The 22604-nt window shown below is 31.4% G+C and overlaps 1 protein-coding gene across 4 annotated transcripts in view; it reads right to left on the bottom strand.

The window, feature by feature from the left end:
* Window positions 1–20979: 20979 nt before the first annotated feature.
* The window catches only part of LOC107851368 (probable inactive receptor kinase At4g23740), an 8052-nt gene continuing 6427 nt past the window's right edge, over window positions 20980–22604 (bottom strand). Inside the window, exon 6 of one of the 4 annotated variants that reach the window (XR_001668977.2) lies at window positions 20980–21207. The gene's annotated coding sequence lies outside the window, so the exon portion shown is untranslated. The remainder of the gene's footprint in view (window positions 21208–22604) is intronic. The other 3 variants (XM_047400914.1, XR_007048270.1, XR_001668975.2) reach the window with 3 other exon arrangements.

Here is a 22604-nt window from a genome sequence, read left to right as displayed (position 1 = left end):
AATAATATGACTCAAGAAAGTCACAACGTTCTACCAAATCTCACACTTGGAAAAGATATATCTTAGAAAAGAACTTAGCACCTTGCAATTGGTCAAACAAATCATCTATCCCTAGAAAAGGATACTTGCTCTTGACCGTCACTTTATTCAACTGCCAGTAGTCAATGCACATCTGAAGGGAACCATCCTTCTTGCGCACAAACAACGTCGGTTCCCCCTAATGAGATACACTAGGATGAATAAACCCCTTATCCAGAAGATCCTTAAGTTGCTCCTTGAGATCCCTTAACTCAGCCAGAGCCATTCTATATAGAGGAATAGAAATTAGATGAGTGACTGGAAACAAATCAATACCAAACTCTATTTCCCTATCCGAAGGAACACCAGGAAGATCATCCAGAAAGACCTCTGGAAACTCATCAACCACAAGAACTGATTGAAAAAGGAGGACCTTTCGAGTTAGAATCTTTAACCGTGACCAAGTGATAAAGACAACCTTTGGATATTAACCTCTGACCTCAAAGATAAGAAATAAACCTCCCCTTAGAAGCTAAAGAAACACCCTCTCATTCTATAATCGGATTACTAGGGAACCTAAAGATAACCCTACGGGTCCAACAATCCAAAGACGCATAACAAGAGTGTAACCAGTCCAAACCCAAAATAACATCAAAATTTACCATATCAAACTCAAATAGATCCACCAAGGTTTGTTTGCCACCAATAGATACCACACATCCCCTATAGACTCTCTTAGTAATAATCAAGTCATCTATTAGGGTAGAAACAGAAAAAGGATCCAAAATAATTTCTGGATCGAAACAAAAAGATACAGCTACATAAGGAGTCACATAGAAGAGAGTAGACCCCAAATTAAGTAAATAATATACATCACGAGAGAAAAGTTGTAATGTACTAGTAACAACATCAGGTGACACCTCAAATTCCTGTTGGGATGCTAAAGTATACAACCTGTTCCAACCAACACTAGAACCAGAAGCAGAAACAGATGTCATACCATCAAGTACGGGTGCAGAAGATGAAGCCACAGGAATCTTATTCGCCCCATAGCAACCTTATTGAATGGAAAATCCTTGAGCAGATGGCCTACCTGGCCATACTTGAAGCATTTGTCCTTTCATTTATCGCAATAACCCCCATGAGGACGACCATAGAACCGACAAGGAGGACATAAAGAAACTAACTGACCTCTAATCGCCTGAGATTGGGCACCCTGTGCCCGAGAATTTTCACTACCATGATGACACCTGTCGCCTGACTGATAAGGAGCACTAGCAGTAGAGTAGGAACCAGAACTCCTGCACTTCTTTTTCTGCCATTTGCCACTATCTCGACCACCCTAAGACTGAGTACCTCCCTGATTAGAGAACCTTCTTCTCTAACCCTGCCTATCTCCAAACTCTACTTGCTTTCTCTTTTCATCCTTCACTTGCTGCATATGAACAGTCAACCTGGAGATGTCCATATCTTTAATCAGCAAGGCAGTCTTGCTCTCCAAAATCAGATCCCGATTCAACCCAGAAGCGAACTTCCTCATTCTTGCCCGTATGCCAGCCACTAAATAAGGAGCATACCTGGATAGCTGGTGAAACTTCAAAATATATTCCTTGACAGACATCATCCCCTGTTGAGGTTCACAAACTCCTCTATTTTTGCTTTCCTCAACTCTTGGGGAAAGAACTGATCCAAGAACCCATTAGAAAAGGCATCCCATAACTCATCTTCTTCCACATTATATCTATCTGTGTCCCACTCCTCATACCACTGATATGCAAAATCTTTGAACTGATAAGCTGTAAAGTTTATACCCCTCCATATTGGTAGTCTGCATTACCTAGAATATCTTTTCCATTTCATCCAAGAAGCCTTGTGGATCCTCCTCCACCTTTACTCAAAAGAAATAGGAGGACCCATCTTCATAAATTGGCCAAACCTTGTGGCCTCAGCAAACAAAGCACCAGACACATCCCGCTAAGCTTGAGTAGCAACCAATTTAGCAGTAGCATGAATAAACTAACAGAACTTTGCATTAGTCACCTCTCCTTGAGGAGAACTATTAGCAACCGGTGGAACTTTAGAATTATTAAGGATAGGACAGTGAGATCGAAGATGAACCCCAAAAGTAGGATGCACCCCTTCAGCATTACCCCCAGATGGGATAGAAATTTTTTTTTGTGTTCTAGATCTACAAGGCATGATCTAAAAGATGAAAAAATAAGGATTAGAGAAGATTCTAGGACTGAGAATTCAAGCTTGAAGATAGAATACCAAGAAAGTAAAACATTCCTAAATGTCTTGTAGCCTCTCCCTTATAAGTATGGCGCGTTACACACCCCTAAATAAAACACTACTCGACATGGCTTTGTGGACTCCCATTGACCATGAACATAGGTCTTTGTCGTAATGGGAGTCCTAAGTTTGACCAGGACCGGAGACCACCCCCATTAACCAACCCAACCTTTAGTCGTCCGCTCTGAGTTTGCTGAATTTCGAGCATGAAACATAATAGTGTAACTGCTCACACAAAGACTCTGGAAATAGATCACAGCTATGACCAACCCAATCGAGTCCAGCCATCATATACCAATAATCTAACCTTACTAAATCACACCAAACAAGGCCATAAATCAGGCCACAACCAAAGACATTCCAAAACATAATATAATTAATCCCAAAATGTAATATGATAGAATAGTGAGAAATTATGTCTGATGATGCCAGCCTCCCAGCCTATTCCAATGCCAAGGCTGACACCTATACTAATCCCGCTCATACCAACCCATAGAAGTACCACAAAGCCTCTATCCAAAAGAGAAATAAAATTTGATTAGGACATGCCCCTAACCATAGGTAAAACCAATATCCAAAATAAAGTCAAAATGTTAAAAAGTATATATAACATGAAATAGAGCCTTCCGAAAGGATGGAAGATCACCACTTCAGTCCAAGTGTTGTCCCTGAGTCAATCACTATGTAGGAGGAGTAGAAAGGTCAGTTCCTCATAGCGTAGGTATACAGTCGCTAGTAGACGGGGTTAGTGAGTGACCGCTAGCATGATCTTAGGATAAGGATAAAATAATATTATTCAAAAAACCAAGTAAAACCATCCACATGCACACAAATATACATAAATATATATAACCATGCCGGGAAAAAGGGATCAGGTTTAGCTTGCCTTTAAAGCTTTTACTCGGGTTATGTAGCTTTGCCATCCTAAGAGACCCACAGGCTATATGGGTTTAGCTCCCCTGCTGAAAAGGCCTCGGTGTGTGTAGTCTCACGACTAGGGAAATATCCTATGGGATAACTAGTACATCCCTAAAATAAAGTGTGACATCATACACATGGTCACCAAGACACCTCATAACGGCAAATATGAGTTTCCAGTTTTGGTCCCCCTAGAACCTTCACCTTCCACGACTTTGCTACACATCCCGCTATTGTTGCCAATTAAAACCAATTTCCAAATAACCAAATCATTATCCATTTATTAACTAAGGCCATTGATATTGGTATCGTTATACTAACCCTCCATAGTCAACCATTTATAGGTTAAAGGGGACTTTCAAGTGCCCTTTCATTACCATATTAAACCACTTGGGTGACCTCTATGTTCCCCACAAGCATAAATGATTAGCCTTTAGCCTGTCTAAATCGTTTAAACCATGCATAATTTTTTTACCAAGCTTAAAATATGCAAGAGTTCCATTAAAAAAAGTCAATGCAATGAACATATCTTTATGAGCATTTTATCAAATACATTGAGGGCATAATATAACCAAAATCAATTCCAATTACATTGAGGGCATAATATAACCACAGCATACATCTGTATCTATGACCCATATTCTTGGCAAAATAAAATACTTGGGGAATTAAACATTATTTACCATACGAGTCCCTAGTATGATTCATACCCTAGATTACGGCTCATGGTGAGCCACTCGTACTCATATCCAACCTAAGTAACCAAGTCTAAGATTAAGTTAAGGAACCAAATGACCCATAGCCGCCAATATGACTCGTACCCCTAAGTCGTACCCATTTCAGTAATCAAAATACACCCCACAAACCAACACTAGTCAGCAAACGATCGGACCATACCATTTATACCCCATTATACAGCTCATGCCCATGAGTCGTATTTGGTCCAAAGATTAAAATTCCATGAAATTTTCTACGGTTCGGATACTAAGGTGTTTCATAAAGTATTGGCGTTAGAATATTTTTATCGAAGAAATATGCATAATGGCATCAGAGAGTTGGGATGCAACCAAATCTGTAGCCACATAATCAAGATGCCTATGTGGGACATTCCAAACAATAAAGATCAATGGCGCACTTTTTAACCCACCTCACTGATAACCTTATCCAATAGAGACTACCGTGGATCAATAGCCGAGCAATGCTGAAGAGTCATTATTGTTACTTTCTTGAATTTATTGAGTTGTAAGGGATCCAGCCATATGCACCATTGACGGTTCTCTAAAAGTTTGACATGATCCAAAATATTCCCCTGTGGTCAAACATGGCATTGGCGGAGGGATACTATGAAGGAAGAATCCCCACTAAAAAACTCGAAAATCTAATCGATGGATGGGGGGAAATTTTAAGATTAGGCATGGGAGTCAATCCACACGGCACCCTAGAATACTATACATGGTATATGTCGGGAGAGATTTTGGCGCGACCAAGCTAAGAATCACTTTAGCGAATTGCAGACATTTATAGGGCAGATCAGATTTGAGACTAGGTTCTACACCTCATGCCCATATCTACCGCCAGTACCAACAGGTAATTCCAGGATCGATGGACTATCTTATCCCTGCAGTGGATAATGAATTCGAAGAAGGGATGGAAGAAGATCCAGAACAAGACTTAGAGGAAGATCCGATGGACAAAATAGAAGAACAAAAAGAAGAGTTGATAGAAGAAATAGAAGAGGATCTAGAGAAAGAAGAGTATGGACCAATAGGATTCGATGAGGAGGAGGAGGCAGATTACTAGGGGTAGCAGCCAGATGGATCCCCAAAATACCACCTGGGCGCTACTATGACCTGGATGATGATGATGATGATCCCCCCCCCCCCGCATGGCCTTAGGATCCGTTTACAGTCCTTGATTCCCAAAAGGTCTTGCATGACCTATCTTGATGTTTGTACTTTTGTCTTTCATCTTTTGCTTTCCCTAAAATATCTTACATAACCTACGCTGATGTTTCCATGGCAATATGCCTATCATCATGTAATCTTTAGTTCAAGGCTTTTCCCTTTGTAACTCGGGGCTCTCCACTCCCTCCCCTAATATTAATAAAGGAACATTTATACTGAATTTGAGAATGATTTAAACTTTAGATCAATCAATCATACTTGCATCGTAGGCCCACTTTTGTCAAAAAGAGGCTCTATATTAGGAAGCGTTTGGGATGTTGCCAACTTTGTGTATATATGTGTTACATACTTGTTAGATTTTGAATATCTCCCAAACTGACAGGGTTTCTTTTTCTTTTTTTTCTTCATTTTATTTTGGATTATTAGTCCCTAAAAAAATAAAGTCGATTTGTATCGACTCGTAAATTAGTGGAATCTCAATACAACCTTTGATCCAAAGAAAAAATGACTAACATGGACAAGGCCGCAATGATACCAGTGGATGATGCCAAAAGCTCTCAAAAGCTGTCAGACACTCAGAACGATGAACAAATGGCTAACATGGCACAAGAAACTGAAATCCTAAAAGAAGAACTACATCAAATACGGTACTTGACCAAACTTACAGTGGCTACCTTTCCCACTCAATTCCAGGCTCCAGATATCGAACTAACCCCGGTCGATTTAATTAATCTAACAAATCCACTTTTACACTCTCAAGCACCATTCCTCAACCCACTACCAGAGTTATGCCTGATCTTCTATTTCCTACTCAAAACTTTACCATGCTAGTCCAACCAACAAGGTAATACATACCTGAGGCAATGCCACTTGTGAGATAGTTATGCCATCGGTATATGTTAATAAAGCTCCAAATTTCATAACATCTGCAGTTGTTAAGGTTCCATGTGAGAGCATATAGAAATATGCAAGTCATAAGAGAAACTGAAAGCTTGGACTATGATGACTTATGCGTTTATCCAGACATCGATATGTTAGTCGGGTACAAATCACCAAAGTTTGATGTGTTTGATGAAAAGGGTGGCCCGCATGCATATCTAAGGGCCTATTGCGACAAGTTGGTCGGCGTAGAAAGGAATGATAAATTGAGAATGAAGTTGTTCATTCAAAGTCTGTTAGGGGAAACTTTGACTTGGTACACTCGATAAGACCCTCGTAAATGGCTTGACTGGCAAGAATGATTGAAGACTTCATAAACCGCTTCAGGTTTAATACCGAGAAAAAACAGATAGGTTCTTATGGCTAACATACAGAAGAAACCCATAGAATCATTTCAAGAATATGTGTGGGGATGTAGGATTGTGGCTGCTAAGATCCAGCCTCCATTGGATCAAAGTAAGCTCTTCAAGTATTATATTCGAGCTCAGACGGGTGTTTATTTTGACAAAAAGATGTCAATGATGGGCTAAAAATTTGCAGAACTGTTCAAGATGGAAGATTTCATAGAAGAAGGCACCAAGTCGAGAAAGATTTAGTCTATGGTTTCATAGCAAGCCGCAAGTAAGGCCAAACAGTTTGGTTACATTGGTAGTAATAAGAAGAAGAAATAAGATGTCTCATCTATCCCACCATACTACCTGCTCAAAAAATTTTCCTACTGCTACCCTAATAACCCCAAAATTGTTGAGAACATTCCAGTGTACAATACTCAGCCGCATTACAATCCACCTCGAGCTCTGACATACCAAAATCCACCAAGACCATATGCCTTTGTCCAAGCTACAGCTCACAAGAATAGACCAGCTTATGTGCAAACACTACATCCAAATATCAAAGGCAGAAATACCCACACCTATACACCAATTACTAAATCATTGGCTTATTTGTTTGAAAGATTGAGGGAAGAAGGATTGTTATATCTGATCGAAGAATAAACACCTGACCCTACCTCTCAAAAATTCAATGGCAATAAGCGATGCACTTGTCACTCAAGATTCTAGAGGCATGACACAAAAGAGCGTTATGGTTTGAAGAATCGGATTGAGTCTCTAATTAGGAAGGGAGTAATCAAGTGCAAAACCACGGCTCCAAATGTAAACAATAACCCCTTGCCAAATCATGAAAATCAAGAAGTCAACATGATTACTTTGGAGGAAGAGAATGACTTGGAGAAAGTTACTGTGCCGGCATGGAATACAAAAGAAGTCCCCCACTACATCCCCAACACAGCCTTTTGTCACACTTCAGTTAAGAGAGCCTCTGACTGTTCAAACTTACCTACCAAGAGTCATGATAAAGACTATAACCACTGGAAAGCCCAATTATGATGCTAAAGCATCCCATGGGATTATCAAGCTAAAGAAAAGGGAAAATTGATGATGTTATAGCTCAGGGGATGACCAGGTCGGGAAGGTGTTATGCTCAAGGAGATCTAAATCAAGGGATTCCCAGGAAATAGCAGAACCTACAAAGGAATATTACTGATGCTGAAGCCATAGAATTTTGGAAAAAGATGCAACTCAGGGATTATTTAGTTGAAGATCAACTAAAGAAGACACTGGCCCAAATATCTATTATGTCCTTGCTTATGAGTTCTGAAGCCCATAGAAATGCTTTAATATAAGTATTATGTGGGGTTAACATATGAATTACACCACAAGTGAAATATTGGCTGCAACAGTCGGACGAATGGTAGAAGCAAATAAGGTCTCTTTCCATGATGATGAGCTACCGTCAGAAGGGGTCACGAACATCAAATGTAATGCCCCACAAAATCCTCTTCCAGTATGAGCCTTAGAGCGTATTTGGTAAAGCGAAAATCTAAGTCAAAATATTTAAGAAATATCCTCCCAAGTATGAAATACTTTGAAATCATGTGGGAATCTATTTGAGTATGAATTAAGATCATAGAGGTCCCCTAACTCATGAACGAGTTGAAAACTTTCCTATCGTTCAAGTTTTAGTAACCGTCAAAATTTTGGTCAACTTCAATCGACCATAACTCGTTGTATATTAAGAACTGGGTGGTTTGCTATATATCAAATGAAATATCTTTGAATTATCTTTCCAACGATACCAATTTCGCCTAAATCCGATATCGTAGCAAAGAGTTATGCCAATTTTACTCCAGAATATCAATATGGAAAATGGTGACGATGTTTCTGACGGGCTATCACATTTTTGACACCCTTTTTGAAGACGTCGTCACATTCTGATGATATTTCTGACGACATCATCAGCCCTAGGCAGAAAATCAAGAATTTGGACTCCTTTTGTGACAACCATTCGTGACGGCCTATCACGAACCTGACGGCTTGTCACGAATGGCGTCAAGTATATTTTTCCAGCAATTCCAGGGAGTTTTTGCAAGGGTATTTTGGTCATTTTTCACCCTTTTTGAGCCTCTATTAATATGAGGAACCCTCATTCAAACTCTAATTCAATCATTTTCTTTTTCAACTCTCTCAAGAGAGTATAACTAGGGTTTCAATCAAGAACCCTAATCTTCCAAAAATCATCCATAAATGTTCAAGGTTTCTTCAAGAATCAAGTTCCTCATAGTGTAGGCTTCAAGAATTTATTTATTTCAAGTGTGGATAAAGTTTCAAGCACTAAAGTTCATCCAATTTCAAAGGTTAAGGTATATAGATGTTGATTCTTGGGTCTCTTTCATCCAAGAAGCTCAAGAACCCTTTTTAAAACTAAAAGATTTTTATGTTTATGAGTTGTTAATGATTTGTATGAGTTGAAATGGATGTTTAATGTGTTGTTGAGTTTTGTTTGCCTACAAAATTTATGAGCTTTGACCCTAGTATGTGGAATTCATGTGATGTTTGTAATAGACCCTATTGAAGTTGTTTTTCCATGTGATGTGTTCATGACTTTTGGGTGTAGAAATGGTTGAATAAGTGAAGAACGTTCCCCATAGGTTTGATAAAGAGCTTAGGTGAAGCATAAGGGTCGCTATAGTATGTTAAATAGGAAACTCCAAATTGTGAGCTAGTTCATGCATGCCTGGTGTTTGATAAAATGCCTTAGTGAGTGAAATGTGCCAAGATAGCATGAAATCCCCAAGTAGGTGTAAAATCGGTCGTGTCTAGTGGTTGTTGAAAGACCCTAGGGAACAAAGGAACAAGTCGAGATATGATGGCTGTAAATTTCCCGATTTTGTGCTCTTTGATATATGCTAAGTTTTTAATACATGTCAAGTGGTTAGCAAGTAAATAGTGACGTGTTAGTATGAAGTTTCCCCCAAATCAAGTGATATCCAAATACATGACAAGACCGATAGAGGTATGAAGTACTTGATGTAAGATCTCATTGAATGTGGTATAATCTAATAGCATGTCTTCCCTAGGATAGTATATGATGATGAATAGAGGTCTATATTTCCTAAATGCTTAATGCGATGTCCTAAGGATCTTGAGAGAGAAAGTATGTTGTGATGCCCAACTACTTGAAGTGATGCTTTAACGATTGTGATGATACATGAATAATTGTAATGATGAATGGATGACCGTGATGATGCATGAATGATTTGTGATGAAGAATGATTATGTCTTACTTTTATGTTATCGAGTTCTGGGGGTATTTATACCCAAAAATAAAGCTGTTGTCTAGAGCCCGTGTCAATTTCTCAATAATTTCAATCGAGCCATGATTCTCAGAACTCAGTGAACTATAGAACTCTGTATCCTCAGACAAGTGCGAAGCTTAATAAGCTCAGTAATCTCAGTTATCTCTGTAATCTCTATATCGTTAGTAATCTAGCCGCAGACCTATAATCAGCTCAATTCTAATAGTATTCAAGTGATTCAATCCTAATATCAGAAACGATTCGAGTAATCTATTCAAGCTCTGTATTGTCAGTCAGATACCATGATTCGATATCTTTTCTGTCAGATACGGAACCAAGTGATCTCAGCGTAACTCAGTCAGACCTTTTGAGTAATATGATCAGTGTCAGATTCAGTTCAGCCAGTGTTCAGTTGAGAATTCAGTTCTGAGTCTTTCAGTTAGGGGTAGAAACTAGCACCGAGCGAGCTCAAGGATGGGAACTCACCTACTAGTAGAGGGTGTGATTCTTAGAAGCAATCTTTGTGCTCCAGAACTACGTAGCCAGCGTAGGTTGAGACATCACACCTATTAGTTGAGGATGGATGAGAGACATCATACCTTCTAGATGAGGGTAGATGAGGTGGCTTGACCTACTAGATGAGGGCTCCACCGTTCTCGTTTGAGGACCTGCTAGATGAGGCTCACATAGAGTTGTCTTTACCAGTGGCGCGGTAATGACACCCTTCCAACTGGGGCACAGGTTGGACCCCACATGTGGTAGGTCGGGGCATGTCGATTAAGTGACTACTTCCCACAGTTTCAGTTTTAGATTCAGTCTCAGTTTTAGAATCAGTCTTTAGAAATCAGGACTATCAGATACAGTCATCTATCATTGTGAGGAACTCAGGTAGTTCCATTGATTTATGGGTCATCCCATCAGATAGACTTGGTCTCACATACAGTTATTTGATATTATATTCAGAGATATACTGTCAGACAGGCTTGATCACAGTATCAGGTTTCTATTGAGTATTCTTGTTGTCAGATTCAGATATAATCATTTTTCTTATCATTGATAAAACTTCCGAAATCATCAGTTAGAAAGGTTGATCTCTAATTCTGTCAGTCGAAAGCAGTAAGTCCAAGAATTCAGTCATTGATGGAAGCACATCCAGATCCTCAGTTATTAATATCAGATGAGTCGGTGATTTAGTATCTCAGTGTCAGTAGTGAGTTCAGTCTGCAGTAAAGTGGTATCTGAGTTTCAGTATCTAGAGTTGCGATAATTGTGTTCATGTTCTGTGTATTCATGTATGTTTTTCCATATTTTTATTTGTGGTTAAAGTTTATTTTCCATGAATTAAATTATGTTGGAAATAAATTGGCACGCCCAGTGGGACCAAATCTGCCCTTCATCTCTTCTCTCATAAATCAAATATGCAAATTTGTAGCCGCAGGATCGTGAAGATGGAAGCAGTACTTCAAGACTCGTCTTTGAGTTTCATCAAGTCTACACTCCGACAAGCCTTGAAACAGGGGGCATTTGTAGATATTGAAATTTTGTGGACTCTACAAAAAGAGTTCAATTTTGGCTGGAGTTCTTGGGGGTTACTTTACCCTAAATCTAGCTTGATGGCTACTCAACCTAAACTTTAAATTACGCCTATATAAAGGAGGCAAATATCCCTTTAAAGAGGCATCTCCAGTATCCAACAAATTCACGGGATATTCACAAAGAGATCAACTATCTTCAAAGTCCCAATAAATTCATGGGATATTTATAGATTCAAACCCTTTCTTATTGATAATCAAATACATCAAGAAGATCCACAAAACCTCCTTTCATGGAGATCAAATTCAAATATTCCTACGTTCGAGAAATACGCCACTAAAGGCCCTCGAATTACGGCGAAATTCATATCCAAATCTTCATACATTCGAGAAATATGCTACCGATGGCCCTCGAATTACGGAGAAAATTAAAAGAGAAGAATTAAGGGAGGAACAGATTTGTAACCCATCGTTTATCAATAAAACTGTTACTTTTTCATATTTTTATTTGTGGTTGAAGGTCTCTTGTGTTATTTACGGGTAGGTTTAAAATAATCCTTTGAATCTATTCCCGAGTAGTTTTGATTCTTTAATTTTGTTAAAAGTGAGGACTTTCGTTTTTGTCAAATAATTAATAAGTTTTGGTTATTAGACTTAATAAAAATTATGAAAAATCTAATTAACAAGAATCACATGGGATGTGCATTTTTTTACAATTTATTTATTGTTAATTTATTTTTGGCACGTGATGTAGTTCTTCAAGTGCAGTTTTTGCTGCTTTTTTTTTTAAATTATTATTTGTAATTTCTGGTGCAAACTTTTGATGTTGCGACGTTTGCAATTTTATGAAACTTCTTTGGATGTTTCTTATTATAATTTCTTCACATTTCTTATTAAATATAATAATTAGAGTTTGTTAAATATTTGAAGAAGATAAAAGTGCTCAGTTTTGACAAATTTAGAGGACTGCGATTATTCAAAAATTTATTTTAGAGACTATTTTAAATCTTTCCAAATATAAGGAACCATTTTTATTTTCTCGAAAAAAAAGTAATAAATCTAGACCAACTTACAATTTATATGATAGAATGAACACTAACTTAATTAATTCTTTCGTCCATCTTTACTTGTTCATGTTAATTTGACTTAGAACATTTTTTAAGAAATAATAAATAAAAAAATATTTACCATATCATCCCTATTAATTATAAGTCATTATTTTTGTCCATTAAAACTATTCGCTTTAGATAAAACTGACATTTACTCTTGTTCCTACAATTAAATTCTACAAAATAAATAGATTAAAATTTTCCTACAATTAAATTCTTCCCAAATTTAGCTTCTTCTTTCAACCCAAAAAAAATACGCTCAAAATTTTCCTTCCAAAAAAAAATAACCTCAAAATTTTCCTTCCCAAAAAAAAATGCTCAAAAGTTTCTTTTTTCCCCAACATGAAAACAGTTGTTGTTTCAACCAAAGAAAACACCAAAAAAAAAAACCTCAAAATTTTCCTTTAAATTTTTCTTCCAAAAAAAAAAATGCTCAAAAGTTTCCTTTTTCCCCAACGATGAAAACAGTCGTTTTTTTCAACAAAAAAAAACACGCTCAAAATTTTCTTTAATTTCTACGCTCAAAATTTTCTCTTTTCCCCTACGATTAAAACACCCATTATTTTTTTAATCCTATTTGATTTCTAATTGGTTTCTTTCAACCAAGAAACACCGAGCTTTTCCTCTCCTATATAAACGATTGAACTTTTTTTTCATTGTTCATTGTTATAAACATCTGCAATCTTTCATTGTTTTTCGACTCAACACAGTTTCAACAATTTTATTTTCAGGTTGTTTGGCGTTATATCATCTCTCCCTTTTTACATGGTTAATTTAAACACAATATTACTTGTTATGCCAACTTAAATTACTTAGTTTACTTTAGCTTAGTGTGTCATGTTAGTTCAATATATTTTATTTTCTACTTCTTATAACTAACCTTCTTTATCTACCTCACATATTCAGGAATAATTCTTCTCATCTCACAAATCTACCTATATTATGAATTTCTACGTTCTTATCGTTCTATTTGTCGTTTTAGTAGAATATATTATAATTTTTGTTGCCCATATCTCTATTATCATATTGTTTTGTTATTGTTTACAGGTGGTAAATGAGTGTTAGACGACTTTAAGAAAATTTTTGTGTCTAAAAATTAGATTTAATTGTATTATTTTGATGTATCTATCATTGTATATATTATTTTGTTGCAATTTACAGATGATAGATGAATGTCGATCGGCTTTTAAAAATATTTTTGGTAAATGTTAGGTTTAATAAATAAATTCTCTATCTCTACATACTCAAAAGAATATTAAATTTAATTATTGTATTCATCTTTATTATTTAAAAAAAATATTTTATTTAATGTAATGTTTGAACTCATCAAAGTGAGGTACAAGCGCAGGGCGCGTATACTTAAACTAGTAGTATTTAATAATAGGGGTAAAATAGATCCAAAATGATAACTTAATTGTTATTCCTTTTTTTTTCAAACTAAACAAGTAAGGTGAACAATTATTTTTAATATGTTTGACAAATAAAAATAAACAGAGATAGTAATATTTTAGAAGTCAAATGAGGTCAACAAGAACTAATGAAATATAGGAAAGAGATGAATACTGTCTCAAAGTAATTTAATTAATATTTGTTAAGGTTGAGGAAACAATTTAATTTTATCTTATAGCTCATGAACTAAATCGACATCCATCTAAAATTTTCTGAAATCTTTTTGTGGTGTAGAATACTAATTATAAAGCAAATAAAATGTCATTGGAAATAAAGACTCACACCTATCACAGAAGTTAAACGAAAATGAATGGAGAAGATTGCAATGACTCATCTCATGTTCAACCTTTTTTACATAATTAAAAATAATTTGCTTGGTATAATGAAGTAAATTTAGACTCCATTAGTTCAGTAGTTTATCCGAATCTTATAGCATATTGAGAAATATCTATAAATATATAAATATAGCCTTCATTTTTATTATATTAATCTTTGATTATTACAATAGTAAAATTTAAATTGAGAATCCACTTCATAAAAAATATACATAGAGAAAAAAACTTCAGAAAACCATAATAATTTGGCAGTGTGTGACAACTTATTCAAATGGTCGGTCCCGTGCAAGAAGAAAATGCTTCATCATTAGATAGGTTAATAGGAAGGTAATAGGAAAATGAAAAAAATAATAGAGGGTTTGTTTGGTAGGAGAAAAATATTTTCTCCAATTATTTCATGGTCAGTTGATTAAAAGAATTTGCAAATATTTTTTCTCATAAAAAAATAAATTTATTAAAAATAAGAAAGCAGACATCTCTAATAGAAGTAGGAAAACAGGTTGCACAATTATCATTTTAAATTATTTGTGTTTTCTTCATCCTCTAGCAGTAGCGAATTCAGGATTTAAGGATCGTGGGTGTTTGAAAGGTTCGAACACATATAATAACGTTAAAATTTTGTCTGAAAATTAATATACTCAATTATCTTCTTTATTTACGGAATATTTTTTTTAAATATTATATCAATTTTTATATCTTTTTATATAATTATGCTTGATCTATGTCGGATTTAATGAGTATCAAGACACGAAATTTTTGATGATAGATTATAGATCCACCTCAATCGTCTAGCACACCTCATTTTTACTTCCACTCGTATAATTCTCATCTCAACCAGCCCACATCCCTATCTCCAACCCACATCTTCATAGCGTATGTCGAACTTATATACAAACTAGAGGAGCATGGTCCGTATAAGCACAAGTCCAATATTAAAATATTTTGATCATGTATGATAGGTTAAATTGATGTCAATTTGAATTATGAATTATAAAATATGAATACACAAAATATATTAACTACTTGATAGTATTTTTCAAGGAGTCAAATTATCTCAGAAGATAATTATGTATAACTTACTCATGTAAATAACAAAATTTGATGCATTTTAAAGTTTAGATCTTTAAGTATATGATTTAGATTTGTTACATTAAGTATAAAATATGAGATTAAAATCGATACATAAGACTTGACACCTATTGTATAAAATAGACAATAATTGTTGAAAAAACTAAAATGTTATCTAGTCCATGCATATTACATTACATGTGGGTTGCAATTAATAACTCAAAATTGCATTGTATTCCCGTACTAAGCAGACACATAAAGATCCTTTACTTTCATTTCTCTTTCTCTTTTATTTATCAACTTGTTCTATGAAGTTAAATTAAATTAATATTTTAAATTTAAATTTTAAGTGTTTCAAAAATTATATAAAAAAGAAAACTTATCATATGTCATATTGATTTAAGTTATTTGACTTTGAGAACACGATAAAGCATGCTTCTGTAGATGTTTTATCGAACTTTATTTTTGTATATGTTCCTTCCATTGAAATGTAGGAGTCGCTTATTAGAGTGTATAAAAAGAATTTTGAATAGAATGTATTAGTAGCAGCTGAAGCAGATATATCATAAATATCTATTTTACTTTTTTAAAAAATTTAATTATTATTAATTTTTAATACAGAAATGACTTATAATAATTAATTATGGGTGATACAGTAAAATCACGAATTGGATATTATAAATTTTTTATTGCATAAATGACTTATAATTAATTAATTAATTAAGGGTGGTATGGTAAAATCACGGTTGAAGCAGCTGAAGCAAACACGTCATAAATATCTATTTTATTTTTTAATTAAATATTATTAATTTTTTAATACATAAATGACTTATAATAATTAATTAGGGATGATATAGTAAAACTACGAAGTAAGCAGTCTATTGAAATAGACATGTCGAAACCCTCTTTTCTATATAATACTAGAGGAGCATGGCCCATGTCAGCACAGGCCCAACATTAAGATATTTATTTGTCTTTTCAATCTTGATATATTTAAATAAATTTTTTTAATTAAAGGATTGCATATGTTTTCTAGGATTCATCCGGAATCTAGCATGAGTTCAACATATGTTTTTTTAATACGTATTTAGATAATTTAAATTGTTAACTATTTCAATTTATAATATTTTTTATGTAATTTTCAAATTAATATAGGTTACTTTTCTTGTCCAAATTATTGTGGCATTGATAGTCAATTATATTTTAAAAATAATTTAAGTTTTAAATTATTGTGATTTATAATACTTTCCTTCTATTCCAATTTCAGTGACACTAATATAATTTCAAGAGTCGACCAAATATTTTATATCTTTTAAATATTTTAAGTTGTTAATTATTGTGATTTCTAGTGTTTTTCATGTATTTTTTTGAAATATATAACATATTAAATAATTTTTAGATATTTTAAGTTGTTAACAATTGTCATTTATAATACTTTTTATGTAATTTTTGAATAATATACGCTACTCTCCTTGTCCAGAATTTTGTGTCGACGACAGCCAGTTATTTTTTTAAATAATTTAAATTTTTGATCATTATGATTTATAATATTTTTTCTATCTCAACTTATGTGGCACAATGCTTAAATGGCCATAATAATTAATTAGGGGTGATATAGTAAAATCACGACTGAAGCAGCTGAAGTAGAAATCAGTCAGTTTTTAATTTTTTTTGTTAATTATTTTTATTTACAGTACTTTTTATTTCATTTTCAAATAGTATATGTTGCTTTATATCTTTTTCTGTCCCGTCTCAATTTATGTGGCACTAATATAATTTTGATAGCCTATCAAATATTTTATGTTGACATATCATTTTGTTATTCTTATTTTTCTAATACATAAATGACTTATAATAAGGAGTGATATAGTAAAATCATCCTTCGAAAGACGAAAATTTAATTTAAAACATTAAGAGTTAATTTCTTATTTTATGTCTATTTTATTTTTCATTAAATATTATTTATTTTCTTAATACCTAGATGACTCATAATAATTAATTAAGAGCGATTAATTATGTTATTACTATAAAAATTAATATAATTTTATCATATCCAAAAGTAATCATCGATAATTCACCAAAATAGTATATTAATTAAATACAGGATGTTATATTTGCATATGCAAAATATGATATTATTAAACATTATTGGATAGTGCATTATATTTATCTTTCACAATAATAAAATTTTACTATATATTTTTCTTTATTTTTTTTAACTCGATACATATTGACCCAATACAAATTCTAAGAAAATATTCATTAGAAATTTATTTTATTAAATTAAATTTATTAATTTTGTAATTTAAAATTTTAAAGTTAAGTTTAAATATTAGTATTTCTATACAAGGAAAAAGTAATTTTAAATTTAAATTTAGTAAAATAAATAAATAAATAAAAAGATTATTTTTTATATAAAAGTCAATTAAAATAATAAAATTGATTTACTTTAAATATTTAGTTGCAATTAATTAAGATAATTTTTTATTTTGTCATAATTTATGCTGCACCGATAAAATTTTGAGAGTTAAATAGAAATTTTATCTATTTTTAAAAAAGTATTTTAACTTGTTAATTATTGTGATCTATAATAATTTTTACGTAATTATCAAATAATATTTTTACTCCTTGTGTTCCAATTTATGTGGTTTCGATACAATTTTGAAGCCAACTAAAATTTTTATATATCTTTTAAATATTTTAAGTTGTTAATTATTATGATTTGCAGTACTTTTTCTTTTATCTCAATTTATGTGGCATTGCTAAAATAATGAGAGCCAATAAATTTTTTATATGTCTTTTAAATATTTTAAGTTATTAATTATTGTGATTTGTGGGAACAAATTAGTTTTGAACATGATAGCCAATTAAATAAATAATTTTTTTTACTTCCAATATGTAGTTATAGTTAATTAATATAAATTAATATAATATATTAAATATTTAAATCATTATGATGAAACAATGGAATTATTATATATTAGGAAATGGTATGTAATTAAGTGGGACTAGAGGGTTTTCTTGATAAGAGTCAATAAAATTTCTATGTGTCTTTTAAATATTTTAAGTTATTAATTATTGTGATTTGTGGCAACAAATTAATTTTGAACATGATAGACAATTAAATAAATAATTTTTTTTTACTTTCAATATATAGTTATAGTTAATTAATATAAATTAATAAAATATATTAAATATTTAAATCATTATAATAAATTAATAAAATTATTATATATTAGGGCATAATATGTAATTGTGTGAAAATAATTAGGTTTTTTGGTAATTGGAAGAGGCGGTCGAAACCACCTCTTCTATATAATGAAAATAGAAAAGAAATACATAATAAACTAGAATAATAGAAAAGAAATGCATATATGGTTGATCATATGTATTTATGATATGTCTTAACAAAAAACTTTTACTAGTAATATATTTTGAAAACTCAATCATAGAGTCATAGACATTGAAGGCCCGTGCTTACGAAGGGCCAATATATATTATTTTTTTTCTTAATTTATGTGACACAAATATAATTTTTAGATAATCAATTATTAAAATAATTTTAATTTTTAATTATTGTGATTTATGACATTTGTTCTTCTATTACAATTTAAGTGACACTGATATAATTTTGAAAGTCAACCTATGTGACTCTAATATAATTTCGATAGTCAATCAAATATTTTATTGTGATTTATAGACACTAATATAATTTCGAAAGTCAACCTATATGGCACTATATAATTTCGATAGTCAATCAAATGTTTTATTGTGATTTATAATACTTTTTCTTCTATTTCAATTTAAGTGACACTGATATAATTTCGAAAGTCAACCTATGTGGCACTAATATAATTTCGACAGTCAATCAAATGTTTTATGTTGACATATCATTCTGTGTCCATTTATGAAATATTATTAATTTTCTAATGCGACCATAATAATTAATTAGGGGTCATATAATAAAATCACAATTGAAGAAGCGAATAAGACATGTTTTAAATGACTTATAACAATTAATTAGAAGTGATATAATAAAATTACTATAAAAAATACTTGTGAAAAAAAACATAAATGAGCCTCATATAACACATCAAGTAAATTTAAAAAGTTAAATATTAATTTATTATTTTATGTCTATTTTATATTTTTTATCAAATATGTATAAATTTTTAATATTTAAATAACCTGTAGTAATTAATTAGTGTTAATATAATAAAATCACGATTGAAGTAGCGAAGAAGACATGTCTTAAATGATTTATAACAACTAATTAAAAGTGATATAATAAAATTACTATAAAAAATACTTATTAAAAAAGCAAAAATGAACCTCATATAAGACATCAAATTAATTTAAAAAATCAAAAATTAATTTATTATTTTATGTCTATTCTATATTTTTTATCAAATATTATAAATTTTAATATTTAAATAACTTATAGTAATTAATTAGGGGTAATATAGTAAAATTATGATTGAAGTAGCTGAAGCAGGCAACACAAGGACATGCCTGCTTATCCCCACTTATTATACATAGTAATTTTATTATTTTTTATTAAATATTATAAATTTTATTATTTAAATAACCTATAATAATTAATTAAAAATAATATAATAAAATTACGATTGAAGTAGCAGGCAGCACAACGTGTCTGCTTATCCCCACTTATTATAGATTTATTGTTAGGATGATATGGAAGAGTCAAGTATGTGGGGTTTGTGGTCCTAATGTATTTTCCACCGATTTTCACCTCATTCTCATATATATTCTTCCACATTCAATAACACGCTTTGTTTAAGCAACACATCATTGACTTTACATCCGTTGACTTGCCCTACTTCGACTTTCTTCTATCCTTTAATGTTTCTTTTCCTTCCTCCTCCTTTTAGTATTTCAACTCTATAGAACTTTAATGCCAAAATGACCTTCTCAATTTTTGTATTATGTCGATTTTATAAATTGGATATTTTTACTTACATGTTTGTCATCTGAACCTCTAAAATCGCTAAAAAGCAAAATATTTTAAACTCTTTTTTGGTGAGTGTAACACACTCTCCCCACGTCAGCTGCTATGTCAGCTGCCACGTCTCACACGTCTGCCACGTTATTTTAAAAATAATAATAATAATGAAAAAATATTATATTAAATTTCAAGTCATTTTTAAAATGCTACATAAAAAATTAAATATTAAAATTAATTTAATTAAATAAGAAAAATTTATAAATTGTAGAAAAATTTGAATAATCATGTTTTTATTTTTTCTCACAAATTAAACATCAAATCCATTCCAAATTTTAATTATTTGGAATGGATTTGATGTTTAATTTGTGAGAAAAAATAAAAACATGATTATTCAAATTTTTCTTATTTAATTAAATTAATTTTAATATTTAATTTGTTATGTAACATTTTAAAAATTACTTGAAATTCAATATAATGCTTCTTCTATTTTTTATTTTTTTTAATGACGTGGTGGATAACGTGGCACGTGTGGCAGATAACATGCCACACGTGGCAGTTGGACATGGGAGAGTGTGTTACACTCTCCAAAAAAGTATTTAAAATGTAGCTTTTTCGTGGGTTCAGGGATCCAGATGACAAATATATAAGTAGAAGTGTCTAACTTACAAAACTGACATAGTATAGAGATCCAATAAAGCATCTTGCCTATTATTAAAAATCTCAACTCTCTAAACATATTACAAAAATTTTACATATACATGAATGCTATGTATATATCGGCTATGTTATGTATATTAATAGAGAGAGTAAAATAGTTAAAAAAGTGAGAGAATGTAATTAATTTTAAAAGTTTGATATTTATGTTATTCATACATTATTATTTATATATAAATATTATATGATTGACAAATGTTTGTTTATAGTTGTATTGTTTGCATTACATATTTACATGTCATACTATTTACAAAGTGAGAGTATTTAATCTTCTTTGTAGTATGGAGCAACAGCTGCGGACAAATAGGAATATTCAAAGTGTAAACCTGTAAGAAAAAAGGAGGAACATTGGGAGCAGTGAAATAGTAAGGAAAAATTATAAAAAGTAGCATACTTGAGATTATAATTACAATAAATAACAATACTTTTTGTAAAATTACAGTTTATAGCAATAGTAGCATTATTTTACTCATTAACTAAACAAGTGCATGTTTTACTCTCACTACTTTACATTTTAATATTTTCACTCCACTATTTCACCTCCCCCAAATATAGCCATATCTTTTACCCTTATTTTTTCATCTTATTTTTTTATTTGATTTTATTTTTATTATTTTATTTCCACTTTATTTTCTCTTTTCTATTTCTCTTTTTTTTTTCTTTTTCATTTTTTTTTCATATTTGAAGATAATTATCTTCAAAATTTCAATATAAAACATCGTTACTGTCTTTCACTCTCTTATATCTCTTCCTTTTTTTTCTTATTAGTTTTATTTTTTTTTATTTAATTTTTTTATTTTTATTTTTTTTCTTTTTTCTTTTTTTTTTCCACTTTATTTTCTCTCTTCTATTTCTCTTTTTTTTTCCTTTTTTGTTTTGTTTTTTTTCCTTTCTCATATCTTTTTTTTCTTTTTCTATTTTCGTTTTGTTCTTCTTTTTTCTATTTTATTTTGTTTCTTTTTTTTCTTTTATTTTTATACTTTTATTTCTCTTTCTTTCTTTTTTTTTTCTTTTTCACTTCTCTTTTTTTTTTTGTTTTTTTATTTTTATATTTTTATTTTTTTCGTTTTCTTACTCTTCTATCTTTAGCTTTTATTTTGAAAAGACAAATATGTATATCACATACACATATTCAAAAAACATACAAAATACATAGCCATATAAATCTGGATATGTATTTCAGTACAAAACATATATATGTATTTAGAAATACATATCATATTCATATTAAACAGTAACAAACATAACTATACTATATATCTTCATATGTATTTGTGCAATATAAAGGTGACTCATATAAAATAAGAATATACATATAGATCAGGTATGTATTTTATAAATACATACGCAAAGCTATATGTATTTTATATGGTATTGAGTTTGTCTGTGAACTGTACATATTATGTTATTTTAGAGCGTAACAAATGTACTTATTTGTTTTCTTTTACTGTTTAAGATATTTATCCTGTATTTTTTTATTTCCTATATGTATATGTATATAATTGTTATTTTTGTCATAGAGATTTTATGTTCTATATATTTATATATACATGTAAGTCAGATATGTATTTCTGTAAATACATATATAGATATATATGTATTTTTTTACTGTAAATACATATTCATATCTATATGTCTATTTATTTTGTATATATTTCGAATATGTATATATGGTATAAATATTTGTCTTTTAAAAATAAAAGATAGAGATAGAAGAGTAAAA

This window comes from Capsicum annuum, chromosome 12 (genome assembly GCF_002878395.1).
Source record: "Capsicum annuum cultivar UCD-10X-F1 chromosome 12, UCD10Xv1.1, whole genome shotgun sequence".
Taxonomy (NCBI): Eukaryota; Viridiplantae; Streptophyta; class Magnoliopsida; order Solanales; family Solanaceae; genus Capsicum; species Capsicum annuum.
Note: the sequence above shows the minus strand (reverse complement) of the source record. Positions and strands in the feature narration are given on the sequence as shown.